Source organism: Sceloporus occidentalis, unplaced genomic scaffold (assembly GCF_023333645.1).
Source record: "Sceloporus occidentalis isolate IW3139 unplaced genomic scaffold, rSceOcc1.0.p SCAF_128, whole genome shotgun sequence".
Classification (NCBI taxonomy): domain Eukaryota; kingdom Metazoa; phylum Chordata; class Lepidosauria; order Squamata; family Phrynosomatidae; genus Sceloporus; species Sceloporus occidentalis.
In genome coordinates this window covers 946,673-972,527 of record NW_028317108.1, presented here as the reverse complement: position 1 = coordinate 972,527, position 25,855 = coordinate 946,673, and the positions used below count along the sequence as shown (strand labels likewise).

Sequence of the window (25,855 nt, the reverse complement as noted above, 5' to 3'; positions counted from 1 at the left end):
TAAAAGATAATAATAATAATAAGATTATTTAGGCAGAGAACCAATTAACACTTTTCTGTTATAATATAGGGGTTTTAATTTTTAATTTTATAATTAAATTAATAAAACACATAATATTCATAATTCTACCAAACTCAAACTATCTCTGCCAGCCTCATCCAAAAAAAGCATGCTGTATTTTTATAATACAATACAAGGCAGTTAAAGGGAGCATATTAATCACTGAATGTTTAACTAGACTTGAGTACATGGACCAAAAATGATTTGGACACAATTTCAATTTTTCCTTTTTGCTGCACTTGTTTTCAGACAACAAATTTCGTTTCCTGCACCTTTCGGTTTGGATGAGATTCAGGGTTTTTTTTTATTTTTTATTTTTATTATTATTATTATTATTATTAGTGCTCCATTCACTATCACACTCTCAATGTCCCCATACCTTTTTCGCCAGCCAGCATAGCCGAGCAGAAATCAGGAAGAAGATGACCAAAAAAGAAGATGGGGACACAGAAGAGATTAATGGGAAAATGTGTGCTGACGACCTATAGGATATGCCACAGCGTTTCGGCAGTGAAACAACTTATTTTCTCTTATTATACCTTATAGGGATTCATCTGTCATTCTCTAGCACACAGCTATATTTTCACTTAATCTGACTCTTAGAACCTGTGACTGTACTAGGTATGTGTGTACCAAAATCTACGTTTTATTCCTATGAACACTGACCCAGTGCTGTCATTCCGTAGGGGGGAAAAAAAAAGATATAATTTCACTTAGTTTGACTCCAGAAAAAAACACAAAACATCTTATTACATTGGACATTTAACCATTTAACATTTAATCATTCATCTGTCACTCCCTAAAACACAGCAATTGTTTAAAATGCTATAAAGGGTGATAATGGCTCACATGCAGGGTTCTCAACTACTAATGTGTTAACTGCTCCAATTTAATTGTACAGCGCATCTTAATTTCTTTCTCTGAACAGATAAAGGGTAATAATAATTCCATCTAATCTAATTACCGCATTTGCTCGATTATAAGACGACCCCCCAAATCTGAATATTAATTTAGGAAAAAAAGAAAAAGCCTGAATATAAGACGACCCTAAAGGAAAAAAGTTTTACCAGAAAATGTTAATTCATGTAAACTATTTTTTTTAATAAAAGCTATGATTGAGAAAAATATTTTTTTTGTTTTTATTTCCTTGTATTTTCCAACCTGTCCCCCAGTTACGCACATCTGCCCCCAGGCTTGCCACTCCAATATGGCACTGTGGCCCATGATATGCCTTTTAACCCTCTATATGCCACTGTGCCCCATGGTATGCCTTTTGACCCCCTATGTGCCACTCTGCCTCCAGAAATGCCTTATAATGCCAGAGTTGCATTTAGGGGGTTAAAATGCATATTATGGGGCAGAGTGGCATATAGGGGGGTATAAGGCATTCCAGGAGGCAGAGTGGCATTAAGGGAGTTAAAAGGCATTGTATAGAGCACTCTGCCTCCAGAAATGCCTTATACCCCTATATGCCACTCTGGCATTTAGGGGGTTAAAAGGCATATTATGGGGCAGAGTGGCATATAAATATTGTTTCCAATATATAATACTTTATCCATGCTCACTCACCCTTACACATAGACATTCATGCTCAAAATATATTTTCTGTAAGATATAACAAAATATTTTTCTGTATGATTACGTGTGATGTAAAGTGGAATAGCCTCTGGGCTATTACATAACTTTTAAGTCACTTAAATGCAAAAAAAAAAAGCATGTCAGTGGTGACATTAAGTCACATAAAAATGATGTATTTCCAATCTTTAATCAATGTGCATTGCTATAGAATGCTTGATTCTTGTTTTGGAATCCACACAAGATATGAAATCTAAGATCGGTCTAAGCTTTTCCTTCAAGCACGCGAGCACGGTTTAATTGTTTTATTATTCAACATGAAATTTCCAGGTACTTAAAATTTAAATTTGTAAAATATAGCAAGGAAAAGGTATTTTTGCCAAATAGTAAAAGGAATTTTATTGATCTAACAGTGCTATCCGCGTCAGGTTGGGTCTCTACTCTCCCTTGTTGAATTTGTCCTCATCAGCGTTCAAAAGCAGAGGAAATCTCCTCCCTGCGCAGATTCCAGATCTGATTTAGAGCACGGTGGTTGCCCATCAGACAGGACTGGGGTCTACTCGTGATCTTTCTCGTAGATACCAGTGAATGAAAACCACCAGCGCTCCCATAACCATTACAATGGCCGCACTCATTATCACTGCCACTAATGTTGTTTGAGGGATCCGGATGAATGAGGCGTTCTGTAAGTCTACACTTGGGGAGTCAGATCTTACGCATGAGTTGTCTTTTCCATTATATTCGTATAAAGGGGAACAGGAAGTGCAATTATTGGCAGACGACCCTTTACACGTAAAGCAGGATGGGTGGCAAGCGGCACAAGAACGAACAAGGTGAAAGCTGCTGGGCTCTGACACCTCCGCTCTCTGCGTAGACTTAAAGTATTTGGCAGGGCAGTAAGATAGACAGAGCTTTCCAAAGGTATAATATGGTGCCAAACATTCTATGCACGACCCATTTCTATCCCGCCTCAGACACTTTCTCATGACAGACTTCTTGATTTTCCTGGACATCATGTGTTCATCTGTCCCGTACAAAATCAACGTGACGTGATGTAGAAATCCGTGGTTGGTGTAGCTTCCTCTGTTCCTAAATTCTAAGGTCCAAAGGCCCAATGGATTTTCATCCCAAGATTGTGTGGTCATGAAGGACCAATCTCTGTACCCATCAGTGCTGGTATCATGTGGTCTCTTGCCCATCAGCACAGAACGGGTGCCCATAGGACTGGTAAGATAGATTTCCAGGTCACCTCTGCGACTGTAGCTGAGGGTCATTTGGGCTTGGACATGCTCAAGGGATGTTATGTGATTGGGGGACCCAGAACAGGCAGTGACATTGTAAGTCAAAATCAGATCTGAATGCACTCTTTTAGGGGTGCTCACAATTGTTATGAGGCACTTTCTTTGAGGCTGCGTTGTCTCCCATGTTTCGGCCAGCTCCACTACTCGTCCAGCATGCAAGAGTCCGTAGCCGAAAAAGTGGCTCACTTTTCTTCCCACTCCATTTATGACCCAATCGTCAGCCATTAGGTGGGCAGGACTGGACGCTCTTACCACGATATGTTGTATATCCCTCCATGTAAGAGCTGGGTTTGCCTCCAATGCCAAAGCAAGGATCCCGGCAGCAAGTGGAGTGGCGGCTGAAGTCCCGGTGTGTTTATCTGTACACGTGTGGCGTATATCAGTGGTGATAAAAGTCTCTTCCTCACCACCACCGCTGCTGTAAGTGCTTGTAAGTTTGCATGCACACGCCTCACTGTACCAAGGGACTGTTCCATGATTTGTGACACCCCCAACAGCAACAGTGTAGATACTGTTGGAGTAGCCGTCACTGTTGCAGTTGTCATTCCTGCCACCGTTTCCAGATGCCCAAACAAAGATAGATCCAAGGCCACGGCGGCCATTTAGTATTCCTTTGTAAAAAGCCTCAGAAGACAACACTCCTGGTCCATCCAGTACCTTTCCATCATCAGTGGGACCCCAGCTGGCGCTATAAATGTCAATATGCTGTGGGTTCAAACTCAACGACTGAGCTTCAACAATGTCTGTGACTATCCCATCCAGCATTCGCACACCTCCTATTCTAGCGTTGTATGCTACTCCAGCGCCGCAGATATCATTATTGGCAACCGCAGCCACCTCGCCTGCACAGCGGGTCCCGTGGTTGGTCTCATTAGATGAGTTATATCGGGGCTGAGGGTCAGGATCGTCGTCATTAAAATCATAACTCGCTTCCGGATCATAGTTTAATGCGAGATCGGGGTGGTCCTTTTCAAGCCCATCATCCAGAACGGTCACCACCACGCCTCGTCCGGTATATCCACGGTTCCAAGCAGTCTGGATGCCTAAGTCAAGATTTTTACCCAGGTACCACTGCAAGCTGAAGAGGGGGTCTGTGGGAACCATACTAGGCTGTCTTTTCTCCCTTCTCCTCAGCGTCTGCTGCTCAAACCAGCTAACCTTGGGTTCTTTTTTCAGTTGAATATTTCTACCCCAGTGAGGGCTGAAGGATTTCCTTTGAATGCCACGATGAGATAAATGGTAGTAATCACTGCCAAGCACCACCTGCCCAAGGTTGATGAAACCGAATTTCTGTGCAATACGTTCTGCCTCTACAGAGCCATCAGGTATGTGCACAGCCCAGCTATTTGTGTAAATCTCCAAAGTAAAGATCACATGGATCAGAACAGTAACAACGAAAACCAGAGCTATGCTCCTCATCTTGTACTGTCAGCTTACAAAAGCATCTGTTGGCCTAACGGCCAGTGCTTTTATAACCTACACTATGTCACAGTAGAAGGGCGTGGCACATCTGTTACATCACAATAGCAGGGCGGGGCTCGGAACTCTCAGCGACAAGCCGGCTAGAAAATGCTTACAGTTATAATGTCAATATATAATTCTGAAACAGTAGTGTGTGATTATATATATATATATATATATACACGGTATATACACACACACATATATATATATCACACACAGACTACCATTCTAAAATGTGGGGTCACTTGGAAAATAAATGTCTAGCTGTAACAATTGCAAAAGGGGTTTTTCTTTTTTTTTTTTTCTTTTTCTTTTTTTTTTTTATAACAAAAAATAAAAAGACATAACATATAACCTTTCATCCTTATAATATACCAAGCAATATCAAAAGGTTAAATTTATAACATTCACATACGAGACGGTATCAAGACCAGGATGTTTTCTTTATCGTCTAGGGGGGAGAGAAGAAAGAGAGACATTGATAGTATTTATATATTAATATAATGATTTAATTAGTATTGCCAGGATTATGTAATAGTTTGATATGAATAACCAGTTCCAGAGAGCCATCTTTTCCATGGAGACCAAATTACTTCATAATCTTTTATATTGTTATGAGTTCGGTAAAAGTGCCTCTCCATTGTATATTGATAGTTTATTTGAGCTATAACTTGAGACCAGGTTGGAACCTGGTCTGTTTTCCAAGATCGAGCTATACATATTTTGGCTGCTGCCAAAACATTAATAGCCAAAAACAGTTTCGATTTATTTTTCCAAGGAAGATCGATATGAAAAAGAAAAGATTGCGGATTCAAAACTATGGCAGTATCAAATAGATTCTTAAATAGAGTGACAATTTCAGATCTAAGGTTTAACAACTTATCACACTCCCACCAAATGTGTATCATTGAGCCCAGTTCTAGTTTACATCTCCAACATTTGTTGGAGGTAGTATTATACATTTTATGTAGTAAGGTTGGAACATAGTACCATCTGTGAAGGAGTTTGTAATATTGTTCTTGAAGATTTATACAATGTATTGCTTTCCGTACTTTATTCCAGGAGTCACACCAAATATCAAAAGAGTAGGAGGCACCCAAATCTCTTTCCCATTTCAGAATAGTGTTTGGTTTATCTAACATTTCTTCTTGATCCAAAATGTTCCTTAATCGTGTAATTAAGTTTTTTTTATGGTGAGCATGTATAAACCTATCTAAATTAGTGGAAGGAGTTAATGGGTTACTTTTAATGAAATTTCTAATTCTTAAATAAGAAAATAGTTCTTTACTTGATAAATTATACTTAATTTGAATTTCATTAAATGGAACCAACTGAGAAGGAGTGCATATATCTGAAATCGTATCTATACCCTGGAGAAACCAGGATTTCAGATCTATATCCTTGATCATGTTTTGCACAGCCATCAATGGAGAAGATAGCGAACAAAGTTCCATATTACCAAATTTCCCCTTAAAAATAATCATATTGCTTAATACGTTAGAAACAGTTGGGTTAAGAATATTAAGTCTGTTTATATCTTTTTTGTTAAACCAATATAAGAGGAATGGATCTAAATTTTGACATTTCCACCTCTCATAATTATACCAAGGTAGTTCCGAATTCCTTTTTATATCCCAAGCTAAAAAATGATTAAATAAGCAAATTTGTTGTAAAGTACTCAAATTAGGAAAGTTAAGTCCAGAACTTGTAAGGTTTCTAATAAGAATAGCACGTGAAAGTCTAGGTTTTTTTACCCATCCATACATATGATAAGAAAACTTTTTCGAATTGGTTTAGAATTTTCAAAGGAACTGATAGAGGAATAGTTCTGAATAGATAGATCAATTTTGGCAAAATATATGCCTTTAATGTATTAAGTCTGCCCATCCAGGAAATTTCCAAATTCCTCCATTGAGTAAATTGATTTTTAAAGGAATCTAAAAGAATCAAATAATTATTAGTTATGATAGCTGAGAGGTTCTGATATATTTTAATTCCCAAATAATCAATATACTTTTGGTTCCAATGTATTGCAGATTTATTCTTAAGAAACTCAAATCGAGAATTTTCCATATTAAACTCAATGATTTGTGATTTATCTAAGTTTAATTTATAATTAGAGTATAATGTATATTTATTAATGCATTCCAAAACCTCCAAAAGAGAGTTTTCAGGAGAAGCTAAAGTAAGTAAAATGTCATCAGCATACAAAGAAATCTTGTGCTCATACGGACCAGTATTTATTCCTATAATTTTATTCGATCGACGTATTAATGTCACAAGAGACTCTATTGTGAGGACATATAATAAAGGAGCTAAAGGGCATCCCTGTCTTGTTCCATTATTAATGGGGAAACTCATGGAATTTAGATCAGGACCTGAGATTTTTGCGTACAAATTCTTATAAAGCGCCATAGTGAGAGTTAAAAATTGGCCAGTCAGACCAAAAGAAATTAAAGTTTGTTCTAAAAAGGGCCAACTCACGCGGTCAAACGCTTTTTCGGCGTCAAGCACAAGAAAGATAGCTGGTGTTTTACTTAAGTGTATCTCATAAATTAAATTTAGTATTCTACGCGTGTTATCTTCCCTGTTTCTGCCCAATAAGAATCCTGTTTGGTCTGAATGAATTAACTCACCCATAACAGAACTAAGTCTGTCAGCTAAAACTTTGGAAAATATTTTGATATCTTGATTTATCAGTGGTATCGGACGATAATTCGTGACTTTAGTTAAGTCTTTCCCACTTTTCGGGATAGGAGTAATTATGGTCTGTAACATTTCAGATGGAAAGTTATTCCCTAAGGATATTCCATTAAATAATCTCAGTAATAAAGGAGAGACAATGGGTTCCAAAATTTGAAAAAAACAAGACGAGAATCCATCTGGGCCTGGAGTTTTGTGCAAAGGTAAATTTTTTATAGTTTTATTTATCTCAAATAAATTAATCGGCGAGTTTAGTTCTTGTAATTTTATTTCAGAGATTTTCGGTAGATTGAGAGTATTAAGAAAACAATTAATTTGCGTTTTATCTTTCGATAATACTGGTAAATTGTATAGTGTGCAATAATACTCTCTGAAAGCTTCACTGGTTAATTTTGGAGTTAAATAAGTTTTTACCGTTTAGCACTATCTTGTTTATTCTATTTTTGGCATTTTTGTTTTTAATTTTATTCGTTAGATGTTTACTAGCTCTATTACTGCTATAATACCATTCCTGTTTCAAAGATGTTAGGTTTCTGTTAATCTTCTCCGTTAGTCTTTCCTTAATCTTAAATTGGATTTCCTTAATCTCATCGTAAATCTGGGGTAGAGGGTTTAGTTTATTGGCAGCCTCTAATTGTGCTAGTTTGATATAGAGATCAGTAAGAGGTGCCCCTTTTAATTTCTTAATATATGCACCTTGTTTTATAAGATGACCCCTCATAGTACTTTTAAAGGCGCACCACAAAGTTGCATCTGAGACCATACCGTTGTCGTTCATCTCTATGAATTCTATGGCTAGCTTTCGAAGTTGTTCTTTAAAATCTCTAGAGGACAAAAGAGATTCGTTTAGCCTCCAATTGGATCTTATATTAAAGTCCTCATTATTTTTGATTATTATAAAAATAGGAGCATGATCAGACCAGGAGAGATTTCCTATGCTAGAGGATTCACAGCTTTCAATAGACTTAATATCTGACAAAAACATGTCAATTCTTGAGTAGGAATGATGCACAGCAGAATAATAAGTAAACTCCTTCACAGATGGATTTTGTGTCCTCCAAATGTCATATATTTTGTTTCGAGCAAGACAAAGAGAGAAGGATCTAGCCAAAGATTTCAAAGTTGAATATGGATAAAAACCATACGGGAAACTTTTATCTAGTTTAACATCTGAAATGCAATTCATATCTCCACCTATCAATAAAGAACCTTTTGAGATATTTTGAACTCTATCAAAAATCTTTTCCAAAAATTTTACTGTATGTACATTAGGAGTGTATATGTTAACGAGTGTATATAGTACATCGTTCAGTCTACAAAGAAGAATATTATATCTTGCCTCATGATCATTTTCCAAATATATCTGTTCAAATTTGATTTTTTGGTTTATCAAAATTGCAACACCTCTTTTCTTTATCCCGCATAAGCTAGCTTGGGCAATAATGGGGAATCTCTTATATTTCCAGCAGTAAGAATCATCCTTTTTCCAATGGGTTTCTTGCGCTAGACATATATCCACTTGCTCTCGAATTAACATATCATATAGGAAACCTCTTTTATATGGAGAGTTTAATCCTTGGCAATTGATAGATACTAATTTAAGTGTCATACATATTAAATACAATTAGTCCCTCCTTCTCCCCCCCTAGATCTGGTCTACCGTCAAGACATAAACATCTACATACACAAAAAAACATAAACATTACATTTACATTCGTACTATTTACACAAGAAAACATATCATGTGTTTGTTGCCCCATATAGTGTATTGGGCTATATCATGCGTAAGTGCCGACGGGTGGAGACGCCGCAAACATAAGAATAAATTAAATATACTTTGAATATATAATAATATTAATAAAATTATAAAAAGAAAAAGAAAAAAAAAAAAATTAAATAAATATTTAAATAAATTATTTCATAATAATGGGAATGCCATTTCCAAAAATATGCGTGCGACGTAACTACGCCTGCGGCTAGTGCCGGCCCTTGGAGACGCAGCAGCTACTGACTGATGCTACTTACCGCGAACGGGGGAATTTGATGAATCCAAAACGCATAACAGCGTCTTTTTGCTCCTGTGAATCCCTTCGTCTCTGACTGCAATTGGATTACTTCTCCCCCCCCCCTCCTTACTGGACTCCCTCTCTCCTGCTACTCATCCTAATGATGATGGATTCTATGCTCTCATATTGGGCAAAGAGAGTTTGACTCCTAGAAATTCTTCGAAGCCTCCACGCCATAGAGAATTCAGAAATACGGACCGTCTGTACACGTGGCTTTTTACCAAGATAAGTGATTTCAGTGACTTTATTTATAACTCTATTTATTATTTGGATCCTTATCGTTTGATTGGTATAATATATCAGCTCACATAGCTAACACGTGATTGTATGGTTAAATATCATCTATTGGAGATATTCTGATGACTATTGGCTTTATTGGCTATATAACTATACAAAATATACAAAACAATAAAGCTGAGAAGGAAAATAAGATACAAGATACAAGATAAGACAAATATCTCTCAAAGAGGGGACGGATTGTAGATTGGAGGGAGATTGGAGGGAGGATAGGAGAAGGAGTGGAGTGAAGTAGACGAAGATACACAGAACACAGAAGAAATATAATTGGAAATACACATAAAGAGCCCTAGAAGAGGCTTAGTAGAGGTGAAGTTCATATTTAAAGGACAAGCAACGGCGTCCTAAGTCATATCAGAAATAATGCCGCCCAAAAAAGAAAAAGATCGAGAAAAGGAAAGGAGGATAAGCTTGGACAAATCTAAAGCCTTGACAACATATTATTCTCCTAAATCTGTAACTTCCACCGCTTCCCATATAACTAAACGCCCTTCAAAGGACTCTTCGGATGTTTCAGTATATCTCTCTTTGGACATTTGTCCAGATACTATACAATCCGATTTAATTCATCCTACCAAAATTAAAAATATAAATGATTTATATTTAAAACTCATGGCAGAAATGAAATCTAACACAGTTTCTTTGAAACGGGATATTGCCTCCATTTTTGCTACACTCACTTCTCAGGCAAATTCCATTCAGACATTGCAGCTTGAATTGGGAACTGCTAGGAACGAGACTAAGGTCTTGAAAGACAAAATTCAAGCTATGGAAACGAAATTTACATACTTGGAGGACAGATCAAGGCGTAAAAATCTTAGGATAAGAGGGATTCCTGAAAATATTATTAATTTAGGCGAATATTTAAATGGTCTTGTATCCACCTTTGTAAAACAAGACTGTCCACCCAACCATTTGTTCGACAATTATCATAGGATCAACTTCAGGCAACAATTTTCTACAGGTGTCAAGAAACTCCGCGATTTGAATATAGGATATAAATGGGGTTCCCCCTATAAACTGATTGTGTTTAATGAGGGTGGACCGCACATAATTAACAATCCTTTGGAACTTGACGACCTTCTAAATAATCTAATCTCAACTGAAAGCCAATAATGGACTGAGTAGCTAATTTATTATATAATTTATCTGTACTGTATGGTTTTGTTTTTTTTTGTATTGAATATTAATTATTTTGCACTAAGTTCACTTTATTTGTGGAAATTGCACTTCAGTGCTGGTTGATGAGTTCTTATTTATTTATTTATTTTTTCTGTACTTTTGCATTTTATATTATGTGATTTTATACACTAATTTATGTAAAATGGGAATCTTTATTTATTTTATTTATTAATAATTATATACAGAATACCAATTGTTTTGCACTAAAGCCACTTTATTTGTGGAAATGGCACTTTAATATTGGTTGATTAGCACAATTTACAACTATGGAACAGATTTTCTTTTTTCTTTTTTCTTTCTTTTTTTTTTTGTATTGAATATTAATTATTTTGCACTAAGTTCACTTTATTTGTGGAAATTGCACTTCAGTGCTGGTTGATGAGTTCTCATTTATTTATTTATTTATGGGTTTTTTTTGTTTTTTTTTTTATATTTTTGCATTTTATATTATGTGATTTTATATACTAATTCATGTAAAATGGGAATCTTTATTTACTTAATTTATTTATTAATAATTAGATATATAGTCCAAATATTGCACTTATATATATATAGAATACCAATTGTTTCGCACTAAAGCCACTTTATTTGTGGAAATGGCACTTTAATATTGGTTGATTAGCACAATTTACTACTATGGAACAGATTTCTATTTTTTTTTTTTTTTTTTTTTTCCCCCTTTTCATTATACTATGCGATTTTGCACATTAATTTATGTAAAATGGGAATCTTTATTTATTCAATTTACTTATTAATAATTAGATATATAGTGCAATTACTGCACTTATACATACTGAACATCATTTGTCTCGTACTAAAGTCACTTTATTTGTGGAAATGGCACTTTAATATTGGTTGATTAGCACATTTTATTGTGAAATAGTTTTTTTTTTTTTTTTTCTCTCTATTTTAACACTTTATGCGATTTTGCACAGTAATTTAGGTACAATGGACTTAATTTATATATTATTAATTATTTATATTGTGCAATTATTACACTTACAGGTATTGAATACCAATTGTTTCACACTAATGTCACTTTATCTGTGGAAATAGTACTTTAATATTGGTCGATTAGTACACATTTATTATTATGCAATTTTTTTTTTTTTTTTTTTCTCTTTTTCCGTTTAGATACTTTACATTATATACTATGTGACTCTGTACACTAATCTATTAACTTTTTTATTTAATTATTTATTTATCTACTTCATTCTCCTTTTATATATGTATAATGGGAATCTTTATCTACTTAATCTTTATTTAATTTTTATATTATTAATTAGATATATACTAAGGTATTGAATACCAATTGTCTTGCACCATGTTATTTTATTTTTGGAAATGGCAAAGGGGTTTTTCTAATGATTGATTAGCCTTTTAAAGTTAAACTTGGATTAGCAAACACAACGTACCGTTGGAACGCAGGAATGATGGGAGTGATAAAGAGCCTCTGAAAAATCAGCCGTTTTCAGCTACAATCATTCAGTCATTTATAACATTAATGATGCCTGTGCTGTATTTCTGATGCATTTCATGTCATTTTAAAAGACAACATTTGTTTTCAGAGACAGTTCTATGTGACCTCATACTTTTGGATGGTGGAGTTAGATATGTATATATATATATATATATATATATATATATATATATATATATATAGATAGATAGATAGATAGATAGATAGATAGATAGATATAATGCCAATATATTAGTGGTAATATAAACAAAACTCTTGGGGACTCTTATCAAGAGAATCTAAGAGTAATAAAGTAACAGAGTAATAAAGTGACATTTAAAGAAGCGACCTGATTAAGGGTTAAAAATTGTGTAGAAAGGGCACGAGAAGACAAGCAGTCGCAGGGTCAACCCTTGAACACTGAACAAGATGGCTCCGGATATAAAAACATCAAATCCATGGCATGTAGCTGTATGTCCTAGCAAGGTCTTGGGATAAGAACGGGATCGGCATATTGTTATCCCGACGACTGAGTGAAGATGCGACCAAGGACTGATTAAGGTCGGAGTCTGCAGTCAAACTCTATTCCTGTGTTTCCTGTACAAAATTAAATATGATTTAATGATCTTTTTTTTCCCCAGTGTGATACAGTGTTAGCTAATGCATACACACATATATAACCCTGGGGACGGTCACCTGTGGGATCCACAAGGTCCTCCATGATGACCTTATTTTAATGAGAATATACACTAACATTAATCTAAATGCCTATATTATGTGTTTCAATCGTCAACGTGCGCATGCCCAAAGCGCTTTTCACAGGAGTGTGTACTTATGCAGGTTCTGGTACCCTAAACACCTACTTAATTAGTAGACCATTAGGCTACGAGTTATTCATTTTCTGCTTGTAACAAATACGTGTTTTTTCTTGCAAGGGTTAAAAAACCTACTTTCTTGTTAGCATCCGGTTTCAGCTCAGTCATTTTGTGACATAACATTGTAACAGCAGCGGCTCCAGACATACCGTGAACTCCTTGTGGACGATCGCAATGTAGGGGACACATTTTGTGTTATCCCAATGGGCAATAAAACCACCGTACATAACTATCACACTATGCAATGAAGAGATGCATACAACATACATCATACACTGCGCATCAGGCAAGCCCCAACTCTTCAACCAGCGACATCATTAATTAAGAGACATAATCAGAAGCTTTGGGAAGCAAAAGGTACAACCAGGGTTCATGGAATTTTATTAAGGAGAAAAACGACACAAAATCCTGATCCGTTTCATACATTTATAATACATCTATAATAACACAAGACAGGTGGAATTAATATAATCATTGATAACCGTTCATCGGACTTTTAGTCACAAGCCACGTATTGATAGCGAAGTCACTATAAAAACAAAAGGGTAAACTAGCAGTTTTAATGGGTTAACAACTTCCATGTCTGCTTACGGTGAATACTTCACTCGCACACACATAGCTCTTTTAAGTAGCTCCTCACTAATTTCCCTTTAGGTGCCCCTCTAAAAACTATATTGGGATGTTCTTCCAAAATATCTCTTAAGTCATCATCCTTACTCAGGAGATGCCAACGACGCTTAATAATCCTTTTCATTTTCTCACCTGCTCCGTTATAATTTCAAACAAGAGGAATGCTTCTCATTCTCCGCTGATCTTTTTTCTTGCGTTCAACATATAAAAGATCTTTCTGGATCATACTTCTTTTCAATAAAAGAATTCTTAATTGTTTGGGCTTGTTTGACATATTGTTTTTTTATTCGTACAGTTTCTTTTTTTTACTATAATTAATGTAACTATTTACATCGACTGATTTCAAGGTCTTTAAATTAGAATTTACAACATAAATGTTTAGGTCCAAAAAACCAACTTCATCACCACAAAAGATGGAAGTTAACTTATTTAGTGTAGACAAAGAGATGTTCCCCGAGCGACTGTCCTGTATATGTATATATTGATCCAAATCTAGTTACCTATAAAAGATATATTGATTACATGTTCTTTATGACTATTAATGAACTTAACATCTTTTAGGTTTTTTTTACCATCCTTAAAAACAATAATAAAATACGTCCATTAGGAACATGTGGTTGTATGGTGTATTACAATGTAACCAGATAATAAATAAAACACAGACACAATTTCTTTGGATGAACAAAGGCCGTGGTCTTTTATTTAGCATATCACAAATTTACCATATAAACACTCAACCAATAACTTAGTATCAACTTCATAAATAACCACAACTCTTGGGCCAAACCACAGAGTTAATAAATTAAAACAAGGCCGACTGCCCCAAAGCCGGTCGGCCTACCACTGAAAACAACCCCTATGTTCACTCTCTTTACAGAAAGCAACTTAACCCCAATAAAAGCCACGACAAAATATATACTTTTTTTTTTTTTTTTTTATAAAATAGAAAAATACATATACATAAAATAAAAAAGGGGAGGGGGGGCGGGCGACAATTCAGCAGCTCTTCCATGCTGCCCCCCGAAGCCTTGCTGAAAACCGCTGCTCACCAGACGCAATAAAGTTCAGTGCAGTCGGTTAACGCAGCCTGGGGTAGTGAAAAGCACGCCTCAGGAACAGCGCTTATATAGGGCAAAATCCCGCCCAAACCATAGCGCGAGCTGTCCGCGAGCGCAACAAAAAGCAGCAGCGCGAGGCAAACTAAGCGGCGCGAGGCAAACTAAGCGGCGCGAGCCGCTACCAGAACATTCTTTTCAAAAAAGGGGGGCAAAACTAAGCGGCGCGAGCGCATGCCAAACACAAACCAGGCTGTCCTTTGCCTGACCCCTGCAGAGTTAACCCTTTCACATCCTTAGCTCCCCAACAACCACATGTAACCCTGTGCTATTTACACAGGGTTTTTTCAGTATAAGATTTTGAGGTTTTTATTATATCCCAGCAAGAGATATCTAAATGCCTCAATTCCTTAAATAATTTGTATCTTTAAATTATTTTCAAGAAATTCATTTCCATCAGATTTTCTGTAAAAGTTATACCTAAATATCATCTACGTTTTTAGTTTGTACGACTGATTTATTTGTGCTTAATTTATATTTTGTGATTTTCCTATAATCTTCAATCTCTTTCAATAAATAAGGCAAAAGATGATGATGCATGAAGATCATTTTTAACACTATCTTTACCGTTTGGGAATCCTTTTATATTTCGATTATTTCTTACCTTTTATTTTTCGATTATTTCTTATATTAATTGCTAATGATTCAATAGTCATATTAGATGAAAGCAATTAGAGCATACGTTGGGGGCCACAGTTCTAGCTGATGAGGGAAAATACAATGCCATTATTGCTTAATATTATTGTTTTATTAAGAAATCTCCCACCCTGTCAAAGGCCTTCTCGGCATCTAATGACAGGGTAAGCGAGGGGAGCATCTATTTTTCTCTGTTAAATTTAAAATATCAGTTCATCTTCTTGTATTTTGATCTTTTTAGAACATAACCTATTTGATATGTGGGTATAACTGAGGGGTTTTTTTTTTACTCCTCTGAGCTAGGATGGCTGCATATATTTTTATATCATTAAGAAAGAAAGCAGTAGAAACAAAGTTAAGGTTTTCTCTTCATTTGTAACAAAGAAGCAGTACTGCATCAAACAACAATTAACTTGCCATTCAAAAAATGTGATCTACATGCTAACATGTCCTTGCGGACTACAGTATGTAGGACGCACTACGAGACAATTACGCATCCGAATAGAAGAACACATGAGAAACATTAAAAAAGGAGCATTAAACCATAGTGTACCCTTACATTTTTTAACACATCATAATAAAGATGCAAAATGTCTCAAATTTTTAGGTATTGCAAAAATAAATAGCTTTTGGAGAGGGGGCAACCTTTTAGACCAGTTAGGTAAGGCTGAAATGAAATGGATTTATAATTTAAAAATGGATTGAATAATGACTTTGAACTTTGTCATTTTCTCTAAATTATTATTTTTTAATTATTTATTATGATATATATATCAATACTTTGGTTTTATATATATTTTATGATGTATTTTATAAAAATTGTTTTATCTAGTGTATAAATGGTTTTGAGGCCTTTTTCTTATCGTTTATTTATCGGTATATTAGTACTTTCTTTATCGAATTCTTACTATATTTTTATAAATCCATTTCAGGAGACAATGTATTTTTAAGGCAAGAAGTTTAAATAGCCCCCTAACTACATGGTCAATTAATGTGGATGGTGATAATAATTTTATACCACACATGCGAATTACGCAAATATTTATTCATTTATATTCTTATCCTGTATATTTACATATGATCTATTATATAGTTGTTATCTTATAGATTTACTACTTATGATAATGTATATTAACTAATTTATTCCCTTATAGTATTAATGATAAAGACCTACATTTTAAAATACAATTAAGAACTGTTTCAAATATAATTAAGGATTGTTTTGAATATATCTAAGGACTATTTTAATATGATTCTATATTGTGATCCTGTTTAATTAATTTATTAAAATGCATATACTTTAATTATAATGAAGAACCCAATTATGGACAATTGACAAATCTATGTGGACAATTTACCATTGATCTAATCAATTAAAGACGGCTATAAAGGAGCACAGAAAGGGATCCACCAACGTACCTGAGGAAGTATAGCACGAAACGCGTCGTACGTTGCACGTTGTGACAGAGGAGAAGGAGGACGTGACTTTTATTTGCGGATATACATTCGGCTGTGCAGCAGTGGATGAACGCGGGACGCCGTGATTTTGAAAACTGCCGCTAGTCCGATTATTTATTTATTTTATATATTAAAGTATTCATCTTTATCTCACCCTCGCCTCCGGATCTGTGCTTTGAAGAATTTGGGAGTAGTTACCTTGATTTCTCGCTCTTCTTCCGAGATCACGAAGTTTTGAATAATTCTACGGTGGAGATTTAAATTTATTCGGGAGACGAACAATCCCTCCCGCTCACCCCACTACGCGGTTTATGGGCTTGAATAAGCCCCACCAAACGTAAGGGTCCATTTTGCCTGTTAGATATATACACACAACTATTTTGATGAATTACACTATGATGTTTTTTTCTTTTCTCTTTGTTTTATGATTGAATTTTACATACTGCTCGGATTTCCTTGAAGCTACATTGAATTGGTATCATTTGCATTATTTATACTCACTTGGTGTGAGGGGCGCGGTCACCTATATATGTTTATTGTAGTTTTTCTTTAACAAAGTGGGGATTTGTTCTGAGGTGTACCAGCAGCACATTCACATTTATTTATTTATTACATTTTTTGCTTGTATATTTGTATCTTATATTATTTATATAATTCTATTGCGCACTACTCACTTTTTATTCTGGTGTGATTTTATGTTTAAAAATGATATAGATTAATGAGGTAAAGTAAGAGGGATTGTGTGTAGAAGATTACATATCAATGGCTGATAGGTATGGCTGTGATTGATGGGTTCAACAACCTGTGGGAGTTTGTCCCTCACCGTTTTCACTCTGGCCAATCAGCATTTACCAGGGGAGGGGCAAGCATTAGTGCCGACACCACTTTAAACTGTCAGTTGCCACAGTTACAAACTGATAAGAGCTGTAGCGTGACACATCGGCAGTTAGCTCATATACAATAATGCAAGTTAATAGTTTATTTTAGCGCAGGACATGTACCGTTATGAGGTGGATTGGAAAAGCTGTAGTGGCTATTGTAGTGTTTTACAGGGACTGCAGCAGACATTTTGTCCCCTGCTCCTGAGTAGAGTCCTGCCCAGGCCTAGTGCCCCACTACTACTACCCCACTACTACAGCACCTCTTTGACCATCCTTATTCTGGGGGAACCTTTTTAACATCTTTTTCTTATAATATTGGGGGAAATTCAGTCCTCCACAGGGCTGCATGTGTGTATCATCTGCCAGTGCCTGTCTGCCCAGGTCCAGTGCCCTACTAATGCTGCTGCTGCACCTCTTTTACAGTCCTTATTTTGGGGGAACCATTTTTATAAATTTCTATAATATTGGCGAAATTCAGTCCTTCTCCATGGGGCTGCGTGTGCCTATCATTTGCCAGTATCTGCTTGTCTAGCCCCAGTGCCCTACTACTAATGCTGCTGCACCTCTTTGACATGCCTTATTTTGGGGGATCCTTTTTAAAAAAAATAAAATAATAATTCTATAATACTGGGGAAATTCAGTCCTTCTCCATGGGGGTCCGTGTGCCTATTACCTGCCATTCTCTGCCAGCTCAATGCTCTTCTATTGCTACTACTTTGACCGTCCTACCTCTGGGGCGGGGAGAACCTTTTTTTCTTTAAAATGTATATAATGAAAGTCGAGTCCAGAAGGTGTCACGAACCTCCCTCTTTGGGAACGCACCCCGAATGTCATTCCTGAAACAAAAACTATTTTGACCACCATAATATATTAACTGGGTAAATCTTTTGTTTCCTCAATACATTATTGTTGTGTTTTGGAGGAACATAATCTTAAAAACGTATCTCAAATTAATAGTAGATATAGATCTGGTTATGTTACACTTTCTGGTTAAAAGATACAAAGATTCATATCACTTAACGTATGTAATTCAAATTAATAGAAGACACTAACGCGTTTTAAAAATGTTTTGACATATTAAGTGGGTAAAGGCTATTTGTAATTTCCACAATATCATAGGACTTTGACGGCACCGTGGCATGCGGTGGTGGCGGCGGCGTTAATTCTTCTATATTTCTAAAACACAGATTTTGTCTCCAATTAGCTTAATTTTACTTCTAAGGCTTGATTTTTGTCAGTTAACAGATAAAAATTGTTAATCGTCATCCAGATTTGTTTTTCAACAATTGTATTCTGTTTACTAATAAATTAATATCTGCCTTAATTTATTTTGAGTTAGTTATTAATTCTTTAATTTCAACCAATATACCATTTAAACAGCTTTTTTAACAGCTCTGGAGTGACTATTACTTTCAACCTAAATAGTGGATGTGTGAATTAATGAAATTTCCATTAATGATCCATCTTCCCCTTCTTCAGAGACTGGAGAATCCTTGCTTCTGATCTTTATTTCCTTTTGGAGAAGCCTTTCTCTGCTGCAACTTTTTAGATTACATTTTAAGACAGATTTATTTGAGCAGACACGGATATAACAATATCGTGAATCAACCTTTAATATAACCACTGTGGGCCTAGTTATTCCGTGCAACACAGCAGTTTCAGATTCAGCTTTCATCAAATCTCAGATAGTAAACTTATAGTTTCACAGCTACTACAGACCCTCAGTTGAATCGGGTTTAATTTAGCCCTTTAGGCAAATATTGGGACTATTTAATGTTTGAGAATAGTTCCTTATGTCCTAATTTCTACAGTTACAACATGCAAGGGATTTGAAAACAGAAGAAAGAAAAGAGAAAAGAAGATAAGCCTAATATCTTAACTATCATACCAAATTTGTATTTGAATTTCTTTTAAGACCATGAGACTTTTGTAAAATAAAACAGAAAAGAAAAGTTATTTTGCTAAACATTTATGGAAACTTTATTTACATGTCAAAAACAGGTCAACTGAATCTTTTTAGTAAAAAATAATTGAACTAAAACCAGCATGCCCATAACCGCTACAATAGCCACACTCATTATCATTGCCATTGACATAGATCGAGGGACCAGAATGGATTAGGTGTTTAGAAAGTCTACACTTGGAAAGGCAGCTCTTAAGCATGAGTTGCTTTTTTCCCCAGAACAGGCAGTGACATTATAAGTCAAAATCAGATCTGAATACACTTTTTTGGGGGTGCTCACAATTGTTATGAGGCACTTTCTTTGAGGCTGCGTTGTCTCCCATGTTTCGGCCAGCTCCACTACTCGTCCAGCACACAAGAGTCTGTAGCCGAAATAGTGGCTCACTTTTCTTCCCACTCCATTTATGACCCAATCGTCAGCCATTAGGTGGGCAGGACTGGACGCTCTTACCACGATATGTTGTATATCCCTCCATGTAAGAGCTGGGTTTGCCTCCAATGCCAAAGCAAGGATCCCGGCAGCAAGTGGAGCGGCGGCTGAAGTCCCGGTGTGTTGATCTGTACACGTGTGGCGTATATCGGTGGTAATAATAGTCCCTTCCTCACCACCACCACTGCTGTAAGTGCTTGTAAGTTTGCATGCACACGCCTCACTGTACCAAGGGACCGTTCCGCGTTTTGTGGCATCCCCAACAGCAATAGTGTAGATACTGTTGGCGTAGCCGTCACTGTTGCAGTTGTCATTATTCCCGCCACCGTTTCCAGATGCCCAAACATAGACAGATCCAAGGCCACCGCGGCCATTTAATATTCCTTTGTAAAATGCTTCAGAAGACAACACTTCTGGTCCATCCAGTACCTTTCCATCATCAGTGGGACCCCAGCTGGCGCTATAAATGTCAATATGCTGTGGGTTAAAACTCAACGACTGAGCTTCAACAATGTCTGTGTCCATCCCATCCAGCATTCGCACACCTCCTATTCTAGCGTTGTATGCTACTCCAGCGCCGCAAATATCATTATTGGCAACTGCTGCCACCTCGCCTGCGCAGCGGGTCCCATGGTGGTTCTCATTAGATGGGTTATATCGGGGCTGAGGGTCAGGATCATTGTCATTAAAATCGTAACTCGCCTCCGGATCATAGTTTAATGCGAGATCGGGGTGGTCCTTTTCAAGTCCGTCATCCAGAACGGTCCCCACCACACCTCGTCCGGTATATCCACGGTTCCAAGCAGTCTGGATGCCCAAGTCAAGATTTTCATCCTTATGCAGGTACCACTGCAAGCTGAAGAGGGGGTCTGTGGGAACCACATTAGACTGTCTTTTCTCCCTTCTCTTCAGCGTCTGCTGCTCAAACCAGCTAACCTTGGGTTCTTTTTTCAGTTGAATATTTCTACCCCAGTGAGGGCTGAAGGATTTCCTTTGAATGCCACGATGAGATAGATGGTAGAAATCACTGCCAAGCACCACCTGCAAAACAGTTAATGCTCATAAAACATAAATACATCATTTGAATAATAAATTCAATTTGGATAAAACACGCTGTGGTCTTTTATTTAGCGTTATAAAATATTACAAATCAACGTATTACTTATGAACATAAACAAATTGTAACCACATAAACACTCTTGTCCCAAGCTTTAAACTAGTCCCAGGCCATCCGCCCTAAAGCCAACTAAACAACAACCATTTGTGGTCCATCCCATAAAAACCACGGCCTGCTCCACCATACTTTGCAGATTCAAATTAAAAATATCATAACTGATGTCTGACAAATGTATTCCATTACTTCTGTAAAGACCTTCACAGTCACCTTCTAGGTCCACATGCTTTAAACTTTAAACTAACCCCCCCCCCTTCCAGCGCCATAACTTTCTGCATGGACCTATCCTAACCAAAAAATATCAACTTTGTCATTTTCAAACCTGAGGTTTCCTCCACATCTCCTAAAATTATCACCGCAAACCACATCTTCCACTTGTAAACCTGAGCCGCCCTGCTTGTTGAAAGCCACTAACCTCACCAACACGAAAAGCTCAAAAAAAGGCAATAACAAAAGCAATTTTAAACAGACACGCTTCAAAACGGTTTCAACAAATTTTACCTAAACATCAACTCATGCAGTAACTCATATAGAGGTCTCCTAGAGTCCTGTGTTTAATACAACCAGAGCCCTTTAAAATCAGTCTTAAAAAGAAATCTTTAAAAACATTGCTTACCTAACAATTTAAAGAAAAAAAAACCATAATAAACACCTATTAATAAAAGACAGTGAAAAACCCTTCTTCATTATGTCCAAAACAAACGCCAATGTCTTCTCAATGCTAGCAGCCACAATATTCGTAAAACACGATCACAACTTCCATGCCTTTTTATAGATATCCCAAATGCTCGCAATAAAGATCTAGCAATTAAAACACTTATCTGGGTGAAGTCAATTCTCAAATGCTCTTTGGAAAGTTCAACCCTTTCTTCTCTGCTTGAGGTACCACCTTCCCGAAGAGCTGAAAATCAAAGCATGACAAGGCGTTAGCTAGAACGTTCTTCTTCCCCGGGATATGCTTAGCTTCTAACCAAATATGATTGATCGAACAAATGTAAACTAAATGCTTTAATAAATTAATCACACAGATTTAGCCTTCAATGTGTTAATAACCCAAACCAATCCCATATTATCGCAGTTTAATAATATTCTTTTATTGCACCATAAGTGTCCCCAAAATTCCAACGCTGCCACCACCACCTGCAAGCATTTTTGGGGTCATTTAATTGCCACCCATTTACTCTGCCAAAAAATACCAAAAGAAAAAAAGAGAAAAGGATGAGCTACCCGGTACGGTCATGACATCTATATAGTTTCCCACCTGTAAATGCAAAAACATCTTCTCATTAAATACATAACTATTAAGTCACTTAAATTCAAAAATACATTTGTCAGTGGTGACATTAAATCACATAAAAGCTATATATTCTCTGATCAAATATGAGACAAACTGATTAAAGAGTTATTTCTGTAATGGGTAAAATTCAGCAAGTGAGACAGCAGCCCAAACAAAAAGCCAACTTGTAATTATTATAGAAACGGCACAAATTCTTAGTTGATGACAGCCAGCGTCTCCAAATGTCAGGTTAGCTTGATTTTTGGTTTTGGAATCCACACAAGGTAAGAAATCTGAGTCTATGCTTTTCCTTCCTTCAAGCATGCGAGCACAGTTTAATTGTTTTATTATTTAACATAAAATTTCCAGGTACTTAAAATCTAAATTTGTAAAATATAACAAGGAAAAGGTATTTTTGCCAAATAGTAAAAGGAATTTTATTGATGTAACAGTGCTATCCGCGTCAGGTTGGGTCTCTGCTCTCCCTTGTTGAATTTGTCCTCATCAGCGTTCAAAAGCAGAGGAAATCTCCTCCCTGCGCAGGTTCCAGATCTGATTTAGAGCACGGTGGTTGCCCATCAGACGGGACTGGGGTCTACTCGTGATCTTTTTCGTAGATACCAGTGAATGAAAACCACCAGCGGTCCCATAACCATTACAATGGCCGCACTCATTATCACTGCCACTAATGTTGTTTGAGGGATCCGGATGAATGAGGCGTTCTGTAAGTCTACACTTGGGGAGTCAGATCTTACGCATGAGTTGTCTTTTCCATTATATTCGTATAAAGGGGAACAGGAAGTGCAATTATTGGCAGACGACCCTTTACACGTAAAGCAGGATGGGTGGCAAGCGGCACAAGAACGAACAAGGTGAAAGCTGCTGGGCTCTGACACCTCCGCTCTCTGCGTAGACTTAAAGTATTGGGCAGGGCAGTAAGATAGACAGAGCTTTCCAAAGGTATAATATGGTGCCAAACATTCTATGCATGACCCATTTCTATCCCGCCTCAGACACTTTCTCATGACAGACTTCTTGATTTTCCTGGACATCATGTGTTCATCTGTCCCGTACAAAATCAACGTGACGTGATGTAGAAATCCGTGGTTGGTGTAGCTTCCTCTGTTCCTAAATTCTAAGGTCCAAAGGCCCAATGGATTTTCATCCCAAGATTGTGTGGTCATGAAGGACCAATCTCTGTACCCATCAGTGCTGGTATCATGTGGTCTCTTGCCCATCAGCACAGAACGGGTGCCCATAGGACTGGTAAGATAGATTTCCAGGTCACCTCTGCGACTGTAGCTGAGGGTCATTTGGGCTTGGACATGCTCAAGGGATGTTATGTGATTGGGGGACCCAGAACAGGCAGTGACATTGTAAGTCAAAATCAGATCTGAATGCACTCTTTTAGGGGTGCTCACAATTGTTATGAGGCACTTTCTTTGAGGCTGCGTTGTCTCCCATGTTTCGGCCAGCTCCACTACTCGTCCAGCATGCAAGAGTCCGTAGCCGAAAAAGTGGCTCACTTTTCTTCCCACTCCATTTATGACCCAATCGTCAGCCATTAGGTGGGCAGGACTGGACGCTCTTACCACGATATGTTGTATATCCCTCCATGTAAGAGCTGGGTTTGCCTCCAATGCCAAAGCAAGGATCCCGGCAGCAAGTGGAGTGGCGGCTGAAGTCCCGGTGTGTTTATCTGTACACGTGTGGCGTATATCAGTGGTGATAAAAGTCTCTTCCTCACCACCACCGCTGCTGTAAGTGCTTGTAAGTTTGCATGCACACGCCTCACTGTACCAAGGGACTGTTCCATGATTTGTGACACCCCCAACAGCAACAGTGTAGATACTGTTGGAGTAGCCGTCACTGTTGCAGTTGTCATTCCTGCCACCGTTTCCAGATGCCCAAACAAAGATAGATCCAAGGCCACGGCGGCCATTTAGTATTCCTTTGTAAAAAGCCTCAGAAGACAACACTCCTGGTCCATCCAGTACCTTTCCATCATCAGTGGGACCCCAGCTGGCGCTATAAATGTCAATATGCTGTGGGTTCAAACTGAACGACTGAGCTTCAACAATGTCTGTGACTATCCCATCCAGCATTCGCACACCTCCTATTCTAGCGTTGTATGCTACTCCAGCGCCGCAGATATCATTATTGGCAACCGCAGCCACCTCGCCTGCACAGCGGGTCCCGTGGTTGGTCTCATTAGATGAGTTATATCGGGGCTGAGGGTCAGGATCGTCGTCATTAAAATCATAACTCGCTTCCGGATCATAGTTTAATGCGAGATCGGGGTGGTGCTTTTCAAGCCCATTATCCAGAATGGTCACCACCACGCCTCGTCCGGTATATCCACGGTTCCAAGCAGTCTGGATGCCTAAGTCAAGATTTTTACCCAGGTACCACTGCAAGCTGAAGAGGGGGTCTGTGGGAACCATACTAGGCTGTCTTTTCTCCCTTCTCCTCAGCGTCTGCTGCTCAAACCAGCTAACCTTGGGTTCTTTTTTCAGTTGAATATTTCTACCCCAGTGAGGGCTGAAGGATTTCCTTTGAATGCCACGATGAGATAGATGGTAGAAATCACTGCCAAGCACCACCTGCCCAAGGTTGATGAAACCGAATTTCTGTGCAATACGTTCTGCCTCTACAGAGCCATCAGGTATGTGCACAGCCCAGCTATTTGTGTAAATCTCCAAAGTAAAGATCACATGGATCAGAACAGTAACAACGAAAACCAGAGCTATGCTCCTCATCTTGTACTGTCAGCTTACAAAAGCATCTGTTGGCCTAACGGCCAGTGCTTTTATAACCTACACTATGTCACAGTAGAAGGGCGTGGCACATCTGTTACATCACAATAGCAGGGTGGGGCTCGGAACTCTCAGCGACAAGCCGGCTAGAAAATGCTTACAGTTATAATGTCAATATATAATTCTGAAACAGTAGTGTGTGATTATATATATATATATATATATATATACACGGTATATACACACACACATATATATATATCACACACAGACTACCATTCTAAAATGTGGGGTCACTTGGAAAATAAATGTCTAGCTGTAACAATTGCAAAAGGGGTTTTTCTTTTTTTTTTTTTCTTTTTCTTTTTTTTTTTTATAACAAAAAATAAAAAGACATAACATATAACCTTTCATCCTTATAATATACCAAGCAATATCAAAAGGTTAAATTTATAACATTCACATACGAGACGGTATCAAGACCAGGATGTTTTCTTTATCGTCTAGGGGGGAGAGAAGAAAGAGAGACATTGATAGTATTTATATATTAATAT

At 37.2% G+C, this 25,855-nt stretch overlaps 2 pseudogenes; both read right to left on the bottom strand.

Annotated features, from left to right (window-relative positions):
- Positions 1-2,174: 2,174 nt before the first annotated feature.
- LOC149281721 (proprotein convertase subtilisin/kexin type 4 pseudogene) lies at positions 2,175-4,355 on the bottom strand (annotated as a pseudogene).
- A 12,616-nt stretch (positions 4,356-16,971) lies between these two features.
- LOC149281720 (proprotein convertase subtilisin/kexin type 4 pseudogene) lies at positions 16,972-25,304 on the bottom strand (annotated as a pseudogene).
- Between the last annotated feature and the right edge of the window lie 551 nt (positions 25,305-25,855).